Source organism: Oncorhynchus tshawytscha, linkage group LG13 (genome assembly GCF_018296145.1).
Source record: "Oncorhynchus tshawytscha isolate Ot180627B linkage group LG13, Otsh_v2.0, whole genome shotgun sequence".
Lineage (NCBI taxonomy): Eukaryota > Metazoa > Chordata > Actinopteri > Salmoniformes > Salmonidae > Oncorhynchus > Oncorhynchus tshawytscha.
Window position 1 is genome coordinate 72,704,019 of NC_056441.1, and position 20,909 is coordinate 72,724,927.

At 42.7% G+C, this 20,909-nt stretch overlaps 1 protein-coding gene across 3 annotated transcripts in view; it reads left to right on the forward strand.

The window, feature by feature from the left end:
• Positions 1–1,812: 1,812 nt before the first annotated feature.
• LOC112265662 (glycerophosphodiester phosphodiesterase domain-containing protein 5) overlaps positions 1,813–20,909 on the forward strand; it is a 72,290-nt gene continuing 53,193 nt past the window's right edge. The window contains exons 1-2 of one of the 3 annotated variants that reach the window (XM_024443193.2): positions 1,813–2,199; positions 5,856–5,949. The gene's annotated coding sequence lies outside the window, so the exon portion shown is untranslated. The remainder of the gene's footprint in view (positions 2,200–5,855; positions 5,950–20,909) is intronic. The other 2 variants (XM_024443191.2, XM_024443194.2) reach the window with 2 other exon arrangements.

Genomic DNA, 20,909 nt, shown 5'->3' on the forward strand with positions numbered 1-20,909 from the left:
GACTTATGTTTTTTAGTTGTGTAAGGGAGCCCTGCAGCTCTGGCTACCTTGAACATCCTGAATACATTTCATTCAACCACTGAAAACTCTCACCCTTACTGGCCAACAGATTTTCTTGTGGAGTTTTCATTCAATGTGGCTTTAAGCCATCCCTTTGAATACGGTGTACCATTAATTATAATTTTGTCTACAGACTCAAAAGAATACATTGAGAAAACGAGGTCAGAATATAAGGATCAATGAAAAAAAGCCATCTATGCATATTTGTCTGTTTTAGCACCAACTGGTAGATTTAAAAATACTCTGATCTTGTAGATTATTTAGGCACATTTTTTTGGTTAGGAATAAAAAATACAGTGGTTTGATTCACCCTGAAAATGGTTATATTCAAGCTCAATCCATAAAATATTGGAAGGTGGAAAAAAAGTGTACAATAGGGGTTGAACAATAGTCCTACAAATCCACCCTAATTCTCACTAATCATGGAACTGTATGACAACAGTCCAATCTTCATGAACCGTGCGCCAGGCTCCAGGTTTAACCTGCTACGTGTGGTATGAGTTCCATAATGATTCAAAAGGCTATATGTCCCAAATTATTGCACAACGTTAGCCTAATATGATCCACTAATGCTAGCGACCCTCAGGAACAACTACACAGAGGAAAGAAAGATAATACAAGCATTTTGCTAAATCTGCTAAACACGTGTATGTGACAAATAAAATGTGGTTTGATTTGATTTAAACAGAATGGAATGGAATGATTAAAAAAGAAATGCATGTAGGTATTAGTGACTGTGGCTCCTGATAGTGGCTAACAGTTAACATGATACAAATTGTAAAAGAAAACAGAGTAAAGCCCAGGCATATAATCAAAACATTGTTAAGCGCATACATCAACTCTGCAGATCCCTATAGAAGCCAATAGCTTGGGTCTCCATTTCATCCACGCAAATTATGAGGCCACACAATTAAAATTCAGAATTACGGCACAGCTATTAATATTCTATTTCACTGTGCAAAAGGGTCCGCAATACATTTGTTTCCATATGGCTGGTTTCACATTAATCTCCAGGGATCATTAGGAAAAAATAATCTAAAACAATTGCGATGTGTATTTACAATCCCCTTCTCCAATCGGATTACTCCTTTACCTTGCTCTTATCAGTAGCTCTTATCAATTTATAAATTATAGTGCATGGAGAATGGTGTTATTTCTATGAGAAAAATATAGTAGATGATTTCCCACTTAGAACCAGCAGCTTCACTCAACCTTATTTATGATTTATTCAGTGTAAAGGTGGTGGAATTATATGAGGGAATTAAGTCAAGGTCGGAATACAGGTATCTGTAGTGGAGACACCTCTGCCACACCATTTATTCGAACTTCACCTCAAACGAATAGTGGGTCAATAAAATGCTATTCTCATGCTGAAGTTCATGGTCAGAATACACATAGTGAGAAAAGCACATAAAAAGGTAATTACTCTCCATTTAAACACACTTAACTTGGGTCTGAATCGGGCCATGGATGTGTTTAACCCTTTTCTTTATTAAATGGATATTGAGTCAGTGATGATTTTGGCAATGCCCCACCAGAGCCACAATCAGAGACACTTTATATAAAATTGTACTGTATCTATGTTGTGGGTTATAGAGCTATATTTGATTAGTTTAACATTAACATAACCCCATCCATTGTTTTGTTTTTTTGCCTTTTGAAGCTTCCTACAAAGGGAGATGTCGCGTGCCGGAAGAGGGGGGACGCTCTTTCACTGTAAATACCAGTTCTACAAGAGGGCAGGCGAGAAAGCTACAACTCCGCCCACTGCTAGTCATTCAATTGATTTACTCGCCCGGTGTTCATAGACGAGGCATGCGTTAAACTCAGAGGACTGACCCTGGAATATTTACTGAGATAATTATGTTAAACTGATACACACTTCAATGTAGCATAAACCCACGAAGTGGAATTTAACAGAATAACTCTGGGTCTAATGTTTTTACCTTTGTTGTGGCTGGACACATTTCCTTTTGTCCTCGGTAGTATTTAACAACCTTTGGCGGTCACCCACCTCAACACGTTTGACACAGGCAGCAGCCCATTTGTTGAGTGGTGTGAGGGCAGTTGGTCGGAGGACTTCGTAACATTTTCCTACAACTTCACTTGGGAGAAAAAGCCTGAAATAATTGATAAGAGGTAAGACTTGTCATATCCAAACGGCGTGTAGCGTTTGAAGTACTAGAGTATCTGAGCAGTTAAAGTAAGTGGTTGCCATGCCATGGTATGAAACACTTACTTTAAAAAAGTAGTTTGTTATTGAAAATTAACAAAACACGGTGGTTATTTACTTTGTGACAAAATAACCTACCTATTCGTCCATTCACACAAATGTCCTTTTTATTTCTGTAATTCAGAAGTTTACATGCAGGGTATACTTATCATTAAATTAATTCACACCTTGTATAAACCCAATAGGCTACAAAGGACACGCCCGTGTATGGCGAGACATAGCCTATGGGTGGAAAACACTGACTGTATTAAGCTATGGATGTATTATGTATCTATTTATAGGCTACACACCACCTCAGACAACCAGCATATACAGGCATTTTCATCTGCCCATTTTACAGTCAAATTGATCTGGCAGCAACTTTCACTATTCTTGAACATGCAGGTTTCACTTCCAGATCTATGGATGTTATGAAGCAGCAATAAAATATTGTCAGGTGGTGGCTTTTATCCTAACGCCTATTAGTTCGTTAGGTGCGGCGCCCCACTTGTGATGGCAAAATCTATATATTATATCATTCTTGGATTCTGGTTTAAATGCTTATACAAGTGTGGTAAATGTGTACATTTTCCTGTTTCAAAAATATATGGTTCAAACAAGCTGTTCAGTTACTGCCGCTCAGTGACTGCCAGCAGCAGCAGTTCTGCCTCAACGGGCGCATAGGCTGTGCGTGCGAACATTGCTTGGATTGTTATGCCAGCTATTTGCTTTGGAGGGAACTGCTAGTATAAATTATAACCGCACAAAGTAAATGGACCGTCCTGCGTCGCTCAAATGGGCGTTTAGTCAGAACTTCTATGTCGGCTCTAGTCCTCATCAGGTTGTACTGTTGGTGACAGTGTGACATGTTGTGTGGACTAAAACCGCATAAAACCGGGTGTATCACAAAGCATGATCAAATTAATTAGGCAGCTACAGTAATTTTGAGAAACATAAATAAAAAAATGTTATTTAAAGTTTTAGTTTAATCTACCTTTGATAAACAGCTAGCTAGTTGGTAGCTTGCTAGCTACCATGCCAATTTCAAGTCTTTCAAAACTAATATTTGACTAACTCGGAAATATGAAGTTATTTCAAAATGCTTTGTGACATGATTAGCTAGCTAACTTAAACTCACCCCATTCTGTACAAATGTGCACAACCGTAACATTCAAACGAGGCTACAAAGAAAACTAATGGGACTGTGTTGACTAGTGTGAACTAGGTTTCTATTCACGCATTGATCAACATGGTAATGGCTCTATAGTATTGGAGAAAAGTTGAAAAAACGGACCCTCCGTTACATCTTGACGTGTCATGTCATAATGTACAGTACGCATAAAGCTACTATTTCTGTCTTACAATCTCTCTCCACCAGGTGTAGCACTTCTCTCATCGATTAAAAACAAGAAATGGACAGGGGTAAGGGGGGATACCTAGTCCATTTTTTGCATCATCATTGTGTAACAGTATAGACTTTATGTCCGTCCCCTTGCCCCGGCCTGTGCGCGAACCAGGGACGCTCTGCACACATCAACAGTCACCCTCGACGCATCGTTATCCATCGCTCCACAAAAGCCACCGCCCTTGCAGAGCAAGGGGAACCACTACTTCAAGGTCTCAGCAAGTGATGTCACAGATTGAAACGCCACTAGCGCGCACCACCGCTAACTAGCTAGCCATTTCACATCGACTACACTTGCATGCGATCATCATTCTCAAAGCTGCTGATTACTTCTAAGATCACTTTAGCACCGTCCTAAAAACCAGACTCAAATTCAACACAAACCTTCAAATAGGTATGTAATGACACGTTTTATTTACATTTTAGAGGCGATACTGTGATAAGTTGGACAGTTTGAGTGAAAAAAAGCACATTTCCCACACGACATCTCTCCTTCTCACTATCACGCATTAGTTTCGATTCCCCAACTGCCATTTTTTAAAAGACCCGACAGGGCTCATTGCCTGCTTGAATTATGCAGAAACGGGCAGTGTTTAGGTAATGTAATTGATTCTGTTGGAAAGGGGAGAAATTGTGCTTTACAATGGTATTGACATTACAGTTTATCTGGAAGTATTACGTTTTTGGGGCACTAAAATAAGGGCAATTGTACGGACCAAGGCGATGTACGAGTTTACGGCAGGGTAGCCTAGTTGTTGGACTAGTACCCGGAAGGTTGTAAGTTCAAAACCCCGAGCTGACGAGGTACAAATCTGTCGTTCTGCCCCTGAACAGGCAGTTAACCCACTGTTCCTAGACCGTCATTGAAAATAAGAATTTGTTCTTAACCGACTTGCCTAGTTAAATAAAGCTAAAATAAATAAATAAAATTACCCCCATTTAGATAATGTGTTTTCAGTTATTGTATTTGCATGCTTATTGTGTTCTACCTGGTGCACCCGTTTGCTGGCTGCTCGTTCTAAATCTGTTCAAAACAGTGGCAGCAGTGAGCATTATGTTTTTGACACGCAAACGTGAAATAGGTGTATTTATGCTGTTGTTCAAATGCACAGATCGCTTTATGCATCTTCTCAAACTTCCAGTAGTTTGAAAACTTGGCATAATATTTCTGTCATGATGCTTTGTTGACAACTCCAACCACATCGCGCCCAGGGTATTCAGCCAATCAGCGGCCACCACTAAGATATGGAGAATTTCAAAATGTATAACAACAAACTGCAGAGTTCACCAACCACACATCTATGGCTATAAAACTGTCTGTGAGCTTTTGAAGCTATGCGATATATACTCTGTCAAGAATGCTATCAGCGTTGACTGACAGTGAGTCATCATATTTGTTGTGTGAAGCAATGCATTTTATTTTGACGCACACAACTCAGGTGTTTGATGGCAATTTCTCCACTCCAGATGAAAACAGACCAGATGTCTAAAGTTATTGGCGGGTGTCAAAACGTAACATAAAACATTTATTATAGATATTTGTGTTTAAATGCTGAAATCTTTCGTTTTTCATGCTTAACTCAGTATTATTGCAGCAGTCTGGTTAGAACAGACATGCTGTAGGAGATTGGACTAGAACATTCCATGGAATGCACCGGTGTCCTCAACAGTTATTGCTATTATGTGTTCCATACACACACACACACCAGACACACTGATAGGGGTGCCCAAAGCCCACTCCTTGACTGGAGTTTGAGTCACAGTTTGAGTTTCACAGTAATTGATTCTGAAGAAGAGTATCAGTCTCACTATCCGTTGTTTATTTATAAATATCATAATACAAATGTTAAGATTACATGAAATGTTATGATGGACTAATATGTGGAGCCTTTTCTCAGACTATAGGTTTTTCTGTATTTTGAGCCGTGTTCATTGCACTTGTGCGGTTCTCAACATTTATCTTTATCTAAGAATATCATGCAGCCCATCTTGTTTTCATAATTGCTTTTGGGGACGCAAACTGCCGGAGGAATGTTCATCCCATAAATGGTGCCACCGTTCGTTTTTGTTTATCGCCATTGTGTGTTCTTTGAGAAAGACAACAGTCAAGATCTGCTGTTGGTCTTACATCTATAATAAAAGCTTCTATCACTAAGACAACTGTTTCCCTCAATTTAGCAGGCGAGATGAAATGGCAGTGTGGTATTATCCTAATTAACATGTGGGAGCGGAAGACGGTGAGAGCCTGTTATTACAGCCTGTCCTGTGGGAGGTAAGCCCTCCACCACCCACCCTCTCTCCAACCCCCTATCTCTAGTTTAGACACACCCTCTTTTTGACCCCCCCCATGTATCCTGGTGTGATGAGTAGGCCTAATGTAAGAAGGGAGTCACAGCTTGCCAAACCACACCCCCTTAGCAAATATAAAGGCAACAATTTCAAAGCTTTTATGCAGTTACAGTTCATAGAAGAAAATCTGTCAATTTTAAATGAATTCTTTAGGCCCTAATATATATATGGATTTCACATGACTGGGCAGGGGTGCAGCCATAGGTGGGACTGGGAAGGGATAGGCCCATCCAATTGGGAGCCAGGCCCAGCCAATTGGAATGATTTTTTTTTTCCCCACAAAAGGGCTTTATTACCGACAAATATTCCTCAGTTTCATCAGCTGTCCGGGTGGCTGGTCTCAGACGATTAAGCAGGTGAAGAAGCTGGAAGTGGAGGTCCTGGACTGGCGTGGTTACACGTGGTCTGCGGTTGTGAGGCCAGTTGGACGTACTGCCAAATTCTCAAATTTAGTTGGAGTTGACTTATGATAGAGAAATTAACATTAATTCTCTAGCAACAGCTCTCGTAGACATTCCTGCATTAGGCATGCCAATTGCACTCTCCTCAACTTGATAAATCTGTGGCGTTGTGTGCCAAAACTGCACATTTTATAGTGGCCTTTTGTCCCCAGCACATGGTGCACCTCTAATCATCAAGCTGTTTAATCATCATCTTGATATGCCACACCTGTCAGGTGGATGGATTATCTTGGTAAAGGAGAAATGCTCACTAACAGGGAAGTAATCACATTTATGCGTAACACTTGAGAAAAATACACTTTGTGTGTATGGAACGTTTCTGGGATCTTTTATTTCGGCTAATGAAACAGGACCAACACTTTACGTGGTTTATATTTTCATTGTGTGTGTGCGCGTGTACTACTGTTCAAAAGTTTGGGGTCACTTAGAAATTTCCTTGTTTTTAAAAGAAAAGCACTTTTTTAAAAAATGGAATATCTACGTAGGTGTACAGAGGCCCATTATCAGCAACCATCACGCCTGTTCCAATGGTACTGTGTTAGCTAATCCAAGTTTGTTATTTTAAAAGGTGACTCTGGGATGCTGGCCTTCTAGGCAGAGTTACAAAGAAAAAGCCATATCTCAGACTGACCAATAAAAATAAAATATTAAGATGGGCAAAAGAACACACACTGGACAGAGGAACTCTGCCTAGAAGGCCAGTATCCTGAAGTCGCCTCTTCACTGTTGACGTTGAGACTGGTGTTTTGCGGGTACTATTTAATGAAGCTGCCAGTTGAGTACATGCGAGGTGTCTGTTTCTCAAACTAGACACACTAATGTACTTGTCCTCTTGCTCAGTTGTGCTCCAGGGCCTCCCACTCCTCTTTCTATTCTGGTTAGAGCCAGTTTGCGCTGTTCTGTGAAGGGAGTAGTACACAGTGTTGTACGAGATCTTCAGTTTCTTGGCAATTTCTCGCATGGAATAGCCTTCATTTCTCAGAACAAGAATAGACTAACGAGTTTCAGAAGAAAGTTCTTTGTTTCTGGCCATTTTGAACCTGTAATCGAACCCACATGCTGATGCTCCAGATACTCAACTCGTCTAAAGAAGGACAGTTTTATTGCTTCTTTAATAAGAACAACAGTTTCCATCTGTGCTAACATAATTGCAAAAGGGTTTTCTAGTGATCAATTAGCCTTTTTAAAATTATAAACTTGGAGTAACTAACACAATGTGCCATTGGAACACATGAGTGGTGGTTTCTGATAATGGGCCTATGTAGGTATTCCATTAAAATCGTCTGTTTACAGCTACAATAGACATTTACAACATTAACAATATCTACACTGTATTTCTGATCAATTTGATGTTATTTCAATTGACAAATGTGCTTTTCTAAGTGACCAAACCTTGAACGGTAGTGTGAGTATACATGCATGCATACACACAGTACATTCGGAAAGTATTCAGACCCCTTTTCTACATTTTGTTACATTTACAGCCAAATTCTAAAATTTAAGGCTTCCTTCGTTGCGTGTTTCTTCAAAATGGTCAGAATTAATCTAAGATAAAATGAATGACAGATTTCTTGATTTTTTTTTGCCGAGGAGATATTAGTCGCACAATTTTACGTCTAAGATGTTTGGTGCAGTATTTTTCAATGAAAGAATTTGTAAGAAAACTAGTCGTTTCTCGTTGCATGACAAATACTTTTTTGAAGAACCGCCTACTCTTGACCAATCACCGACGAAGGGGCATACACTTCGGCTTGCCTCGAAAAAAATCTGTGCCCGAACAGACACACAACTCTTCACTGAAGTCAAAACAAACAAACAATGTCACAAAATGTTGTCATAATATATGCAGGAACTCTTTCAAACTGTTTCGGCTGGTAAGCAAGCGGACGCCTTAAGACAGGCTGTTTGTCTCAGAGCAAAAACCAAAGATAGAAGTCCTATATGATTGAAAGTACTACACATACGGTGAGGAATTCAAATTAGCTGTCATTGAATTTCCAGTCCATTTTCAATTAGGCTACACACAGTGCCTTCAGAAAGTATTCAGACCCCTGGACTTTTTCCACATTTTTTTTTTTACATTACAGCCTTATTCAAAAATGGATAACAAATAATGGTAATCCTCAGCAATCTACACACTTTTTTTCTTGAGGCAAGCGAAGTGTATGCCCATTCGTTGGTGATTGGTCAAAAGTAGGGGGTTCTAAGCCTTTACCTTATTAGATCAGTACAGTTTGCACTGCTTTTTGCCAGAAATTGAAGCTTATTTGAACAACCGTGACATTGGCATTAAGGCTGGGGATTGCCAGGGACTTCACAATATATGTATTGCGATTCCCTCTTTCTATATGTTGTGATTCAATACTATGATTTTTATTGCGTTTTGATGTTCTAAACAAATTGCTCACCTGTCTACTGCACAAGGACGAGAGCCATGAGAAAATTAGTTCTCACCTGTCATGGAAATAAAAGTGCTAAAAACAAATTGGCTCGAAGGACAAAGGAAAAATGCTGGAGTTTTGCTGCAGGTATAGCCAACTAGCGCAAAAATAATATTGCAATATTGTCAATACGATTTATTGTCAAATAATATCCTGATATGTTTCTGTATAGATTTTTTTTCCCCATCACCCATCACTAATCGACATGTTTTCATGTCTCCATAGCTTAATGAGAATATTAGCTAGACTCAAAGCAAGAGGCACCCAATTATGTCATATTTCTACCCCCAAGGTGAAAGGCAACACTAGTTCAACAGAATATCAAGGATAATTGTTTTTATTTCACCCTGAGAAGGAGTGTGGTAAAATTCCCACCATATGGTAAGTCTGAGCCAAGTGTGTTCCTTGTCTTTGCAGATGCAAATGTTTATCCTGTAAAACAAGGATGAAATGAACCTTCCAATGAATTGAACAGTCAGTAGTGCCCCATCTTTCTCTGCATGGGACCAGTGGAAAGGGGGAGAGGGAGATGAACAAGGACTGCATCACAGACTGGGCTTGTCTGTTTGTCCCTGACTGTCTTCCTCAACTCTGAGGAGAAAGTCACCTGATGAGGACATAGCTCTGTGTGATGCCAAAAACAGACAGATGGCTACCGTACAGACCAACCATCTATCACCCAGGCAAACAGATACTGCCTGCGTCCTACATTCAGTACAGTAAAACACGGCTGTACTGTAGAGCACTCAATGAGTTAATGAGAACCGTAAAACACCAACGGCGAATGGCTTTCATTCATTCACACAACAATAGTTCCCCTGGTGCCTGCATGCCACGGAGGCCTTTGTCAGCAGTTTCCTTTCTAGGCCATAGTATCAGCACCTATGACTAGGCGCGAACACCAGAATTACTTTCTCTGTCCTAGCTCGAACTGGGAGGGAGAGCTGAGCCATTGTTTTAATACTGAGCAGGCAGTACCAGCAGGAGACACTGGGAACATTGTGTGAGGCAGACAGGACAAGGTTTGAGGAAGCGCCCCAGGTGGAGGGGAGGGGGTGGTATGCAACTTGAGACCGGCCAGTCAAAGCACTGTTTGTTCAGACGGAGTGCCTGGTTCTGTTGCTCCTTCATCTGAGATGCTGCTTCAGCCAATGAACTAGAGGCAGTAAAAACTGGAAGATTTTTCTAGGGGTTCTTTTTCATGTGGAGGTATAACCCAGTCACTGAGACACTACATCTCTACAGTCTTTGACAGGGGTTCTCTGCTGGCATAACCAAGGGCCTTTTTTGTTGTAAACGAGCATTAAGGATTTGTTAGGTAAGAATCCCCAGCTATGTGGAGAAAGGTCAAAACGAGAGGCGAATCGCCCGTTGGGAAGAGTGTATCGATAATTGTAAAGAGTTCTTGCTGAACAATAGTCCTACTGCTTCAGTCCTGGAGTGGCTGGGCAAATTGTTGCAATTACACATTATGAATTGCTATATAATTTGTAGTTTTATAAAATGGACCATATCATCATTTTTTTGTTTGTTTTTTGAATTTGACCCTTTTTTCTCCCCAATTTCGTGGTATCCAATTGTTTTTTAGTAGCTACTATCTTGTCATCGCTACAACTCCCGTACGGGCTCGGGAGAGACGAAGGTTGAGGGTCATGCGTCCTCCGATACACAACCCAACCAAGCCGCACTGCTTCTTAACACAGCGCGCATCCAACACGGAAGCCCACTGCACCAATGTGTCAGAGGAGGAAACACCGTGCACCCGTCAACCTTGGTTAGCGTGCACTGCGCCCGGCCCGCCACAGGAGTCGCTGGTGCGCGATGAGACAACTGCTGGCCAAGCCCTCCCTAACCCGGACGACGCTAGGCCAACTGTGCGTCGCCCCACGGACCTCCCGGTCGCGGCCGGTTGCAACAGAGCCTGGGCGCGAACCCAGGGTCTCTGGTGGCACAGCTGGCACAATTGGCCTAGCGTCGTCTGGGTTAGGGAGGGCTTGGCCAGTAGGGATATCCTTGTCTCATCGCGCACCAGCGACTCCTGTGGCGGGCCGGGCGCAGTGCACGCTAACCAAGGTTGACGGGTGCACGGTGTTTCCTCCGACACATTGGTGCAGTGGGCTTCCGTAACCCTTAACGTGCCCTTAACCACTGCGCCACCTGGGAGGCCCCACCATAGCATAATTTAATGATTTAATTTCCATTCCACTATCTATGTCCTGCGTATCCAAAAACAAGTGTAATTTCGGATTCAATTTCAAACCTAAAACTTCATGGTGCATGACACGTATTTTTACGTGTTATTAAGTCTCCTTTAGCCATGTAGCCTAATCCTCCACCGTATCTAAAAGAGTTCTAAAACCAACCACGGTGAACATCCCCTCACACAAACTGCTGCTACTGTAGCAATACGATTTCAAATACTTCATAGCTTCTTGAGACTGCAAAAAATATATAAATACAAGCCTTGTTATGAAGCTCAGGTGGAGAGGAGGGATCCCCAGATGGCCTGCACCTGCTGTCAGTTTTGGTATAGTAGAGAAGCAGCCACAGAGGCAGATGCCAGCCTGCCCACAGGCCAGCAGGACAGTGTTTGAACACACCAGACTGACTTCTGTTCTGCATGGAATTTGCCAGCCAGCAGCGCATGTTACATCATGTCTGGTTGATGCTGAGGAAGGCTGCAGGTCTCATATAAGCCTGCAGGCAGAAACGGCCTATAAAATACCTGAGGGTAACGATCATTAAAGGAAAGGTTCACCCATTTGGAATGTTATATTGTTTTTGTGCATTTCTAAGTGATATTCTGTCAATTCCATGGGTCATTTCATGTTTTCATGTGTATGTGAGTTATTGGCATTCAAGCAGGCATAAATTTGTCCAGTATGACGTAGGACCGCGGAAACGTCTATCGTACATGTCAGATTTCAATACTGTTCATTGTCATAATTTGGGAGGATGTCTTCTCTCGAATGGGAAATATGTAATTTAACGGGTCTAGCACATTTTTCCTATTTGTCTGCCCCTTTAATCCAGGGTGCATTGCATGGTGCCGTTGCCAGAGATATTATAGGACATAGGAATCCAATGAAGGAATTTATAATGCCCCACCCAGCAGACTGGTCGACAATCTCATTCATGTTATCAAGCTGCGTCACGCAATCCTTTCTCAAACGGTATATGTTGAGAAACGTGCCTATTTTCCTCAAGTACAGTCGTGGCCAAAAGTTTTGAGAATGACAAAAATATACATTTTCACAAAGTTTGCTGCTTCAGTGTCTGTCTTTAAATATTTTTGTCAGATGTTACTATGGAAAGAGTCAATGGGGCGGCAGGGTAGCCTAGTGGTTCGAGTGTTGGACTAGTAACCGGAAGTTTGCGAGTTCAAACCCCCGAGCTGACAAGGTACAAATCTGTCGTTCTGCCCCTGAACAGTCAGTTAACCCACTGTTCCTAGGCCACCATAGGAAATAAGAATTTGTTCTTAACTGACTTGCCTAGTTAAATAATAAATGAAGTATAATTACAAGCATTTCATAAGTGTCAAAGGCTTTTATTGACAATTACATGAAGTTGATGCCAAGAGTCAATATTTGCAGACTCTTCTTTTTCAAGACCTCTACAATCTGTTCTGGCATGCTGTCAATTAACTTCTGTGCCACATCCTGGCTGATGGCAGCCCATTCTTGCATAATCGATGCTTTGAGTTTGTCAGAATTTGTGGATTTGTTTGTCCACCTGCCTCTTGAGGATTGACCACAAGTTCTCAATGGGATTCAGGTCTGGGGAGTTTCCTGGCCATGGACCCAAAATATTGATGTTTTGTTCCCTGAGCCACTTAGTTATCACTTTTGCCTTATGGCAAGGTGCTCCATCATGCTGGAAAAGGCATTGTTCGTCACCTAACTGTTCCTGGATGGTTGGGAGAAGTTGCTCTCCGAGAATGCGTTGGTACCATTCTTTATTCATGGCTGTGTTCTTAGGCAAAATTATGAGTGAGCCCACTCCCTTGGCTGAGAAGCAACCCCACACATGAATGGCCTCAGGATGCTTTACTATTGGCATGACACAGGACTGATGGTAGCGCTCACCTTGTCTTTATTTTACCAGGTAAGTTGACTGAACACATTCTCATTTGCAGCAACGACCTCAGGAATAGTTACAGGGGAGAGGGGGAGGAATGAGCCAATTGTAAACTGGGGATTATTAGGTGACCGTGATGGTTTGAGGGCCAGATTGGGAATTTAGCCAGGACACCGGGGTTAACACCCCTACTCTTAAGATAAGTGCCATGGGATCTTTAATGACCTCAGAGTCAGGACACCCGTTTAATGTCCCATCCGAAATACGGCACCCTACACAGGGCAGTGTCCCCAATCACTGCCCTGGGGCATTGGGATATTTTTTTAGACCAGAGGGAAGAGTGCCTCCTACCGGCCTTCCAACACCACTTCCAGCAGGACCAACCCTGCTTAGCTTCAGAAGCAAGCCAGCAGTGGTATGCAGGGTGGTATGCTGCTGGCATGTGGACGTGTCTTCTCCGGACAAGCTTTTTTCCGGATGCCCCAATCGGAAAGGGGATTCATCAGAGAAAATGACTTTACCCCAGTCCTCAGCAGTACAATCACTGTACCTTTTCCAGAATATCAGTTTGTCCCTGATGTTTTTCCTGGAGAGAAGTGGCTTCTTTGTTGCCCTTCTTGACACCAGGCCATCCTCCAAACGTCTTCGCCACACTGTGTGCAGATGCACTCATACCTACCTGCCTGCTGCCATTCCTGAGCAAGCTCTGTACTCGTGGTGCCCGATCCCGCAGCTGAATCAACTTTAGGAGACGGTCCTCTTGGGCACCCTGAAGCCTTCACAACAATTGAACCGCTCTCCTTGAGTACTTGATGATCCGATAAATGGTTGATTTAGATGCAATCTTACAGGCAGCAATATCCTTGCCTGTGAAGCCCTCTTTGTGCAAAGCATTGATGACGGCACGTGTTTCCTTGCAGGTAACCATGATTAACAGAGGAAGAACAATGATTCCAAGCACCACCCTCCTTTTGAGGCTTCCAGTCTGTTATTCGAGCTCAATCGGCATGACCGAGTGATCTTCAGCCTTGTCCTCGTCAACACTCACACCTGTGTTAACGAGAGAATCACTGACATGATGTCAGCTGGTCCTTTTGTGGCAGGGCTGAAATGCAGTGGAAATGTTTTTGGGGTATTCAGTTCATTTGCATGGCAAAGAGGGACTTTGCAATTCATCTGATCACTTTTCATAGCAATTTGCATTTTCTCCAGAATGTTATCAAACAAACTGAGGCAGCAGACTTTGTGAAAATTAATATTTGTCATTCTTATTTGTCATTCATATAACTTTTGGCCACGACTGCACTCCAGAAAGTTATGAAGAGTTATCAGATGAATTGCAAACTCCCTCTTTGCCATGCAAATAAACTGAAACCCCCCAAAACATTTCCACTGCATTTCAGCCCTGCCACAAAAGGACCAGCGATCTGCTAACTGCTAGCTTGCTAGCCCCGGTCTGCTAGCTTGCTAGCCCCGGCCTGCTAATTGTCTGAATCGCCGTGTCCCCAGCCAGCCCAAACACTCACTGGACCCATATGATCACTTGGCTACACATGCCTCTCTCTAATATCAATATTCCTCGTCCATTACTGTTCTTGTAAGTGATTACTGTCTTATTTCACTGTAGAGCCTCTAGCCCTGCTCAATATGCCTTTACCAACCATGTTGTTCCACCTCCTACATATGCGATGACATCACCTGGTTTAAAACATCTCTACAGACTCTATCTATGTCATCATTACTCAATGCCTAGGTTTACCTCCATGTACTCAAATCCTACCTTACCTTTGTCTGCACACTATGCCTTGAATCTATGCTATCGTGCCCAGAAACCTGCTCCTTTTACTCTTTGTTTTGAATGTGCTAGACGGCCAGTTCGTATAGCCTTTAGCCGGACCCTTATCCTACTTCTCCTCTGTTCATCTGGTGATGTAGAGGTTTATCCAGGTCCTGCAGTGCCTAGCTCCACTCCCACTCCCCAGGTGCTCTCATTTGTTGACTTCTGTAACTTTAAAAGCCTTGGTTTCATGCATGTTAACATTAGAAGCTTTCTCACTAAGTTCATTTTACTCACTGCTTTAGCACACTCTGCCAACCCGGATGTCTTAGCCGTGTCTGAATCCTGGCTTAGGAAAACCACCAAAAACCCTGAAATCTCCACCCCTAAATACAACATTTTCCACCAAGATAGAACTGCCAAAGGGGCCGGTGTTGCAATCTACTGCGAAGAGAGCCTGCAGAGTTCTGTCTTACTATCCAGGTCTGTACCCAAACAATTTGAGCTTTTACTTCTAAAAATTCACCTTTCCAGAAATTCACCGTTGCCGCTTGCTATAGACCACCCTCTGCCCCCAGCTGTGCCCTGGACACCATATGTGAATTGATAGCCCCCCATTTATCTTCTGAGCTCGTGCTACTAGGTGACCTAAACTGGGACATGCTTAACACCCCGGCCATCCTACAATCTAATCTAGATGCCCTCAATCTCACACAAATTATCAATGAACCTACCAGGTACAACCCCAAATCCGTGAACACGAGCACCCTCATAGATATCATCATAACCAACTCGCCCTCCAAATACACCTCTGCTGTTTTCAATCAAGACCTCAGCGATCACTGCCTCATTGCCTGCATCCGTAATGGGTCTGCGATCAAACGACCACCCATCATCACTGTCAAATGCTCCCTAAAACACTTCTGCGAGCAGGCCTTTCTTATTGACTTAGCCGGGGTATCCTGGAATGATATTGACCTCACCCCGTCAGGAGAGGATGCCTGGTTATTCTTTAAAAGTGCCTTCCTCACCATCTTAAATAAGCATGCTCCATTAAAAAAAATGTAGAACCAGGAATTGATACAGTCCTTGGTTCACTCCAGACCTGTCTGCCCTTGACCAGCACAAAAACATCCTGTGGCGTTCTGCATTAGCATCGAATAGCCCCCGTAATATGCAACTTTTCAGGGAAGTTGGCGTTCCTAACTGTCTGTATATTTGTTCCGAAGGCTCGCTTTTTCAAACAGAAATTTGCATCCTGTAGTACAAACTCAAAAACGTTCTGGGACACTAAAGTCCATAGAGAATAAGAGCACCTCCCAGCTGCCCACTACTCTGAGGCTAGGAAACACTGTCACCACCGATAAATCCACTATAATTGAGAATTTCAGTAAGCATTTCTCTATGGCTGTCCATGCTTTCCACCTGGCTACCCCTACCCCGGTCAACTGCCCGGCACCCTCCACAGCATCCCGCCCAAGCCCCCACCATTTCTGCTTTATCCAAATCCAGATAGCTGATGTTCTGAAAGAGCTGCAAAATCTGGACCCCCAACAAATCCGGCGTGCTAGACAATCTGGAACCTCTTTCTAAAATTATCTGCTGAAATTATTGCAACCCCTTTTACTAGCCTGTTCAACCTCTCTTTCGTATTGTCTGAGATTCCCATAGATTGGAAAGCTGCCACGGTCATCCCCCTCTTCAAAGGTGGAGACACTCTAGACCCAAACTGCTACAGACCTACGGTGGAGCAAAAAAGTATTTAGTCAGCCACCAATTGTGCAAGTTCTCCCACTTAAAAAAATGAGAGGCCTGTAATTTTCATCATAGGTACACTTCAACTATGACAGACAAAATGAGAAGAAAAAAAATCCAGAAAATCACATTGTAGGATTTTTAATGAGTTTATTTGCAAATTATGGTGGAAAATAAACTTTTGTTATTGACCAAATACTTATCTCAATACTTTGTTATATACCCTGTGTTTGCAATGACAGAGGTCAAAAGTTTTCTGTAAGTCTTCACAAGGTTTTCACACACTGTTGCTGGTATTTTGGCCCATTCCTCCAAGAAGATCTCCTCTAGAGCAGTGACGTTTTGGGGCTGTTGCTGGGCAACACGGACTTTCAACTCCCTCAAAAGATTTTCTATGGGGTTGAGATCTGGGGACTGGCTAGGCCACTCCAGGACCTTGAAATGCCCGGGCGGTGTGTTTGGGATCATTGTCATGCTGAAAGACCCAGCCTTGATCTTGCGTGGAGCCCCAGATCGAGGGAGATTATCAGTGGTCTTGTATGCCTTCCATTTCCTAATAATTGCTCCCACAGTTGATTTCTTCAAACCAAGCTGCTTACCTATTGCAGATTCAGGCTTCCCAGCCTGGTGCAGGTCTACAATTTTGTTTCTGGTGTCCTTTGACAGCTCTTTGGTCTTGGCCATAGTGGAGTTTGGAGTGTGACTGTTTGAGGTTGTGGACAGGTGTCTTTTATACTGATAACAAGTTCAAACAGGTGCCATTAATACAGGTAACGAGTGGAGGACAGAGGAGCCTCTTAAAGGAGAAGTTGCAGGTCTGTGAGAGCCAGAAATCTTTCTTGTTTGTAGGTGACCAAATACTTATTTTCCACCATAATTTGCAAATAAACCTTCTCTGCTATGCAATCTGGTTTCAGAGCTGATCCTGGTTCACCTCAGCCATGCTCAAGGTTCTAATAAACGATATCATAACCGCCATCGATAAGAGACATTACTGCGCAGCCGTATTCATCAACTGGCCTAGGTTTTCGACTCTGTCAATCACCACATTCTCGACAGCCTTGGTTTCTCAAATGATTGCCTCACCTGGTTTACCAACTACTTTCTCTGATCGAGTTCAGTGTGTCAAATCAGAGGGTTTGTTGTCCGGACCTCTGGCAGCCTCTATCGGGGTGCCACAGGGTCAATTCTCGGTCCCACTCTTCTCTGTATACATCAATGATGTCACTCTTGCTGCTGGTGATTCTCTGATCCACATCTATGCAGACGACACCATTCTGTATACTTCTGGCCCCTCTTTGGACACTGTTAACTAACAGACTCCAGACGAGCTTCAATGCCATACAACTCTCCTTCCGTGGCCTCCAACTGCTCTTAAATGCAAGTAAAACTAAATGCATGCTCTTCAACTGATCACTGCACCCGCACCTGCCCGCCCGTCCAGCATCACTACTCTGGACGGCTCTGACTTAGAATATGTGATAATCAAACATTCCACCGTGTTCCCTAGCACCATCCTGTTGGTTAGCGCTGCTCTTCTCCGCTATCTCTGTGGTAGCCTTAATCACAGGCTTTCACTTCTCAGGGAGACGAGGTGTCTGCAAACACGTTGTGCCCACATGATAACCGAGAGGCTGCTGGGAGGGATGGGCTCACTGTTACTGAGACTGCATGACTCATTGAAACGCACCACCACTTTACAGGCTGAAAGTGCACTACTGCTGATTTAATGCCCGTCTGATTTAATTGGCCGTTTGATCAAGGAGAACTAAACTGTGTTTGAAACCTAGCAGTGTGTGATTCTTCTTTGCATGTTTTTTTTTTCTCCATCTGTCTCCACTCTAGTGCGTATTTTAGAATTTTCATCTTCATATGTTATCCTTGAAAATATGGAAGGTAATTCTGGATTACAGCATATTTGCCTTGCATGCCTGCCTGTGTATGCCCACAGCAATATGAGGACGCCTGTTGTAACGGATTGTTTGGTGCCCCAGCAAGTGATGTCTCCCCAAGGAGAAGGCTATATTTACCTAAGTCTATTGTCTGATCTGAGCTCCATCAATCACCTTCTGGAGCTCAGACTCCAATTGCACCCTGGATGCAGTATAACCGAGCATTACCAACTGGCTGACTCGGCTCTTCTCTTCCTGCCTGCGTCAGATCACACCTCTCCTTGGCCCATGAGAGGAGACCGGTCCTGATCGCTTCCTCTGAGATTTATCCTTTTCTCTGATAAAAATTGAGAGGACGATCTCTTTATGGCATTTGACCCAATTCTACTGTACCTCTCCTGTCCTGGCATACTTTTGGTGCTCTATCATGATCCCAATGCTGACCTTTCCTGGCAGACTTCCAGCGTGCCATCATGCTCCCAATGAGCTGGGTGACGGCTGTTCCTTTATTGATTCATTGTATTAACATTAAATTAAATGAATGACCCAGTGGCACACCCTCAATCATTCTCAGTAATACCAAAACATTATTAGACTTGGCAGACTTAGCACTGAACCATTTATCAGAATGATGTATCTGGTTTAGTCTCAGCCTTGCCTTTCAATGCTGTACAGTATTTTTGAAGAATTTAGAGCTGGGGAAATTCAGTGCTTGCAAATGTTGAATCTGTTAATGAGACAAACCTAATTGACTGTAAATCTTAAGAAATGGAGATGCTTCTTCATTGCTTGCTTCAGTGTTATTATTGCCAAGGGAAAAACGTTGCTGCCAGCTATCCTCATGACACTGTTTGCAACACATTAGGTTATACCCTCGCACACAGATGTCAGCAGTTTGGAAAGTTTCCCTGTGACTACTCTGTGCAATATTACGCTTTACTTGCAGAGGGACTGTGCTTCAGGTTACTGTGATGTTTCCTGTGCCTTCTGGCAATCTGAAGACGGTGCCTTTCGGACGTTCTCTTTCTGTAATGCCTCGCTTGATGTTAGTTGTGGAATGATATTTGAGTGAATGTACCATCTCGCGGTCTGTCTCCTGACTCTCCTCACTGGATGCCTGCCTATGACAGTGACACTTGAAAACAAATTGTGCATTTATATTCCATTTGTGGAGTTCAAATGCATTCACACATGTTAATCTACTGTTAGCCTACTTCCTTTTTTTTAGCTGTAGCTGAAAAAATATTTATTTTACTTCGAATATCTTTAATTTGCAGGATTTTGCATATTTAATATCTGTCTAGATCATTACGAAATGGAGGTTAACATGCTCTATTTTTGGAGATGTTCTAAGACTGGATCATTAGTTCATCTTGAGTAAATACAGGTGCTTAAAGTCTCATGTTCACAATTTTAGCAGAGATATCTGGAAACTTGTTGGACAACATTGCACCTTTTCAGTGGTGAACAATATTGAGTAACTGTGTCAAAACAACTAATTACCCACCACCTCTTTGAACTTTGTTTTCACATGCTTATATTGAATATAGTGTGTGTGTGTGTGTGTGTGTGTGTGTGTGTGTGTGTGACTCAATCACATTTGCCTTCCTCACCAAAAGCTAAACAGATCAACATGTCTATATCATCTGGTCACCCTTCAGTATCACACGATAAGATGGGCCTATTCCATCAGGCACCCTTGTTTTTTGACTTTTGAGACCCTGCCGTCTCAAGTCTTCCTAAAAAGGTGTTTCACAAGCACTGCAGTCGGTGCAAAATCTTCACTTCAGTCAATTCCTCTTTTTTTTGTAATTTTTTTTTTTTACCCACAAAGTTGAGCTTTGAAGAGTGTTCCCTGGCTCCTTTGTGCTTGTGTGGATAGGCACTATGAGGAGCAGTGGTGGTGAATATTTTGCTTTCAGGTAGCGGCCTAAACTCTACTTTCCTGATTCTTCTGGTAGTAGCTAGCTAGCCCTGGCCCTGGTAACAGCTAGTAGATAGCTATCCCTCAACGGTCTGACTGGGAGGCTTGATTTCCCTCGACTACAAGCCTTTCTGTTAGTTTGAATTGATGTATGATTCATCTTCTGCTGGCATATTGAAGGCAACAGCCTGTTCGCCTGCTTTCAATATGCCAGGCAGCAATCCACAAACGAGTAACTATTAGGCTTGTTACTCATTCTTTACAGTGCACACAGCTCTTAAAGCACTTATTGCTCTTTCCTGTCTGCAGGGCGTGCACAGTGAGCGAAATGACTTGGTAATAGCACTACTAGATATCTTGCACAAGATCTCAGGTAGAATAGACTATGGCTTGTAGCCTCACCTAATGGTCATGATTATGAATAAGTAATCAATAAAAATGACTCGTTGCTTGTTGAAATGTGCAGACTGTACATGTTGACAGATCCAGGAGGACATATTATGCAACTTTATATGGGCCTCCAATAGAGGCCAACTTGTTCTGACAGCCGGGT